Below are 4,686 nucleotides of genomic sequence, written 5' to 3'. Positions count from 1 at the left end.
AGTGACAGTAGGTGGATGTAAATCCCTCTGTCCATCCTGCACAGTTCCCAGCTATGAAATACAACCTACAAAGGCAGCAGCACCTGGCTGCTTCACCAGAGACCGTCCCACGGACACCAGAGTGACCCCTCTGCTTCCAGAGGCGTTTTCCATCATGTGGATGGACAGCAAAGCAGCTGGGGCTGACAGCACATGGCTTTCAGTGACACCATCCCCATCAGCTCCAGAATTGTTCAGATTGCTGTTAGTACCTCAAGCAGTGATGCTCTATGCCATCAGACAGCAAACCGAATGAATTTGGCTTTTCTGGCCATTTTCCCTCACCGTCTCATTTTTAATGTGCTCGAGGCCATTCAGGGGATGTGCTCAGGGCAGGAGCTGCTTCAATCGCTGCCTCCGCTGCTGCTGCCTTTGAGGCGACAGAAAAGTCATCTTCCTCTTGTCCTTTTACATCTTGTGGGCTGTGAATCTCCACAGTGCTGCTCCAGAGAACAGCACATTCTTTGCCTTTGTGTTGTCAATGCTGGGACGCCTCGTTCTGCTTCAGGGGGTTTTGCCAGGGGCCTCTCCAGGGAGGTGTTTCCACTCTTGTTCCTGCAAACCACGCCAGCAGCAGCCAGAGGATGTAAGTCTGAAGTCAGAGGGAGGACCACAGCAGCAGCAAAAGATTAACTGATCCCAATTCCTAGTTGTATCACTTAAAGGACTAAACTTCCCTTAATTCTTTAAAAACCTTGGTGGTTACTAAAAGACTGTGGTGATATTTGGTCAAAGGTCGGACTTGATGATCTTGGAGACCTTTCCCAACCTTAATCATTCTATTATTCTATGATTCCAAAATCACAAAATGATCCTTGGAACGACTTCTAATTTCATTTACAGCATGTCCAGCCTTTTTCTTTACAAAGCCATTCATCCAGGTCATGCTGCACATCAGAGACCAAGTTTAATTCTTTGTGTATTTCTATAGAATTCATGAAGGGCACAAAATCTCAGCACGCCATCCTTTCTGGGAATAACTTAGGCAGCCTCAGGTTCTTCAAATGGATTAAAAAGTCTTCCTGTGAATTTTCAGATTTAGCTGAAACATGTATTGAAGGAAAACCTTCCAGGAAGCTTTTCCATGAAGATCATAGAATCATGGAATCATGGAATGGTTTGGGTTGGAAGGGACCTTAAAGATCATCCAGTTCCACACCCCTACCATGGGCAGGGACACCTTCCACTATCCCAGGCTGCTCCAAGCCCATCCAGCCTGGCCATGTCAGGGATTACAACAGGTGCTTGTACTGCAGGGGTAACATAAAGGAACGGGGAGAGATACCCAAGGCCTGGGAGAAACCCCACTGCCACTGCAGGGAAGAGCAGAACCGATTCCTGCACTGATTTCCGAGGTGGCAGGTGCCACCCTGGAGCTGTGGTTTGTCTGTTATAGATGTCTGGGTGTCCCTCACCACCACAGCACCACCAGTCCCCTGGCAGGAGTGGTGCCAGGACCAGCAGCCTGGGGGATGTCCCTGTGCTCCCTGGGCAGGGGGCAGAGGTCTGCTGTCAAACATCAGCAGCTCAGTGAGAGCACAGGGCCAGAGAACTTCTTCCCAAAGCTGCTCTTAGATCCCAAATATTGACACTGCTTTCAGATCCAAGGGATAGAGACTCAAGCGATACGTTTGGGTTTGTTCTGTAATTTTTAATCCTTTCCTTCTCTTACACTAGTCAATTCTTTATCCACTTTCTGTGACCAGGCTCTTAAAATAGCATCTACACCCTGAGCTGCTACAACTGCGAGGAACGTGGAAGAGAAATATCTTGGAAAGGCTTAAAGAAAATGTCCATGTGACAGGGTTGTACTGCTCACAACAGCAACACTGGGCAGCTGCACACTTAGCTGTGCTCTGAGATGTTCTGCCACCAGACCTGTGCCTGCTGAGCAGAGATGCACAGGGCTGAGCAGAGATGAACAGAGATGAGCAGAGATGAGCAGGGCTGATTTAAAGGTATTTACTTAAGCAAGTTGCTCGTATGTGAGCACACTTTGGGGGATACTTATTCACAAGGCTTTTAAAGAAGTCTAAAGGCTGCAGTCACTTAAATCCTGTTGAAATTCAGTAGCTGTTGAGTCCTTCTGTGTTTGAATTCATATAAAGCTTGAACTTGTCTTTACATTTTATCTCCTTTTCTGTTTAAAATGGAATGGCTGCATTTGACCTTGTGGATCATAAACCCTGTTGGGTCGATGTGAATCTGCAGCACATCCATTATTGTCCCTGAACTTACTGGACTTAGGAGGTTTGTAACCAGGAATATTTTAATCTCTTCCTCCAAGGAATCTTCTTCACACCCCAGAGACAGCTTTTATTTGGGGTTTTTATGTTATCTGCACTATGTGGTGCTGCTGGGAGAGCTGGAGCTGGAGCACACTGTGACTTTCTCAGGAACGTGCCTCTGCTCCACAGCTCAGCTCCAAACCTGGCCCCAAGTGCTGCCTGTCACACACTGGCAGCTGCAGGAGCAGCAATTTTCTGTAGCTGAGATGGCAAAGACAGGGAGTTTTCTCCAGCTCCACAGCAGCAATGAGCTGCCACAGCTCTCAGTGCTCAGAACCTATTTGACTCCTTACACCTCTCCCCTTGCAAATGGACAGCACGTACTTCCAAAGTGGAAACCCCATGTAATTCCATCCTGTTTCCCTGATGTCTTTCCAAATACTATTGTTGTTTTGCCTTCTCCCAGCATGCCAGTTCTCTGCCTCTTACAAGTTTAACTGTTAGGATCATAAAGAGATCTCAAAATAGAAGAGATCCAGCTCCATGGTTCCCAGACACGACCGTGTTTCCTTTCCCATTCCAGGATCCTGCTGAGATGTGCCTGCCAGGTGAGAGCAGTGAGTGTTACCCAGGGGTTTGAGATGCACAGGGCTGGGCTGGAAGTTGTCCACAGTCTGGTGTATTTACTGATGGAACCAGCATGAAGAGGGTCCTCATGTTCAGTTTTGCTCTGTCTCAACACACAGGCTGTGACTGTACAGGTAACGCCTCAGGGGAGAGGGGCAGCCTTGGAACCTTTTCTGCTTAGACTGCCAGGGGATGAGATCATTGGGCTGGGATATGTTGGGCACCAGTAGTTTCAGCTGAAGACACACAAAGTGCGTGGAAAAGCTTCTTACTGATCACAGTAAGATTTGGACAAAGTTTCTATGTCCAAAGATCCATCGAATAATGCTGAGTTAATAGGGGATAGAAGACATAACCCCTCGCCTGCAGGTCACTGTGCTCAAACTGATCCAGATGGATGCTGACCAGGCACCAGCATCCCCCTGCTCCTGGGCAGTTATGGAAAATAACAAATGGATATCACTCCTGGAAGCCCTGGAAGGCATTTCTGTACTAGAGCAGTTACTATCACGTTGTCACCAATTAACTCTTACTGGCAGTCTCAGACCTGGTTAAAAATGCCCTTTCCCTGCTGCACCCCCTGAGCTGGTGGCTCCAGTGCCCAGTGTGTGCTCAGGGTGGGGTTAAACTGGGGGCTTTAATTAGTGCTGCAGTGCCAGGCAATCTCTGCCACCCCAACACCACCCCCGGGTTATATTAATGCATGTCCCATGTTCACCCTCCCTGCTGTGCCTGTGCTGGGCCCACAGCACCCCTCCAGGAGGGCACAGGGGCTGGCACAGGAGCTGGCACAGCTGGGGCATTTGGGGGATTGTTTGCAGCTGTGCTGAGCCCTGCCCAGGGTGGGGCTTTCTGGGGGTGGAGGTTTCCCAGGTGGGGATAAAACCTCATCCCCAGATCCTGGTGCCTTTTTGAGTGTGGGGTGGAGCAGAGGGCAGTGTCCCTTAGCCCTGGGCTTGGTTTGGCTGCCCTGGGGTCTCACCCTCCCCATATGTGGGGTGGTCAAAGCCCCCTGCTCTGGACAGCCCACCCTGAGCACAGAGGAGCCCAGTGGAGCCAGGGGGAACTGGTAGGTCGTGCTGTGCTCTCAGGGACCTTGGTGGCTGGAGGGTGCTGGAGGCTGGGTGCTCCTTGGTGGCCTGTGGGTGTGGGTGGCTGTGGGTGCTGGATGTGCAGTGTCTCCAGGGATGAACCCCAGTGTGTGCTGGGCAGCTCTGGAGGGCTCAGGTGGCTCCTTACTCTGTGTGGGGTGATGGTAAAAGGATGGAAGTGGTGAGGCACTGGCCCAAGTTGCCCAGAGTGTTTTTCACAGTCAGGATTTTCACCCTGGACACGCCTTTCCCAAACAGCATCGTAGTGCAGAGTGATAAACTTGTATCTACTACAGCAAGAGCCAGTTCAGAGTGCTTCCTAATTGAACTGCAGGGCTTCCCCAGAGGTTTCTTTGGAAACTAAGGACAACTTCAGATTTCTTTTAACGCCCAGAGGAAGAAGGAATGCAAATCTTTCTACATATTAAATTCTGTAAGAGGGAATCAATGACTTAGAAGTATAATCCTTGCTTCCACCTAGAAAGTGAGAGGACAAAGGCAAGTTGCTGTGGGCTGTGAATGAAGATTTTAGCAAACAGCAAAATTTTTCCTGCTGTTATCCTGGCCTGTAGACAAGCCTCAGGAAAAAAAAATGAAGAAGTGGGGGAAAAGTTGTAGATATCAGAGTTCTCATTCCCAGTGCTTGAAAGGACCCAGTGAAAAGAAATTGGAAAATACTTGAGCTTATATTGCTATAAGGC

Source organism: Corapipo altera, unplaced genomic scaffold, assembly GCF_003945725.1.
Source record: "Corapipo altera isolate COAL_440 unplaced genomic scaffold, ASM394572v1 55, whole genome shotgun sequence".
Lineage (NCBI taxonomy): Eukaryota > Metazoa > Chordata > Aves > Passeriformes > Pipridae > Corapipo > Corapipo altera.
This window is presented reverse-complemented; position numbering follows the sequence as displayed.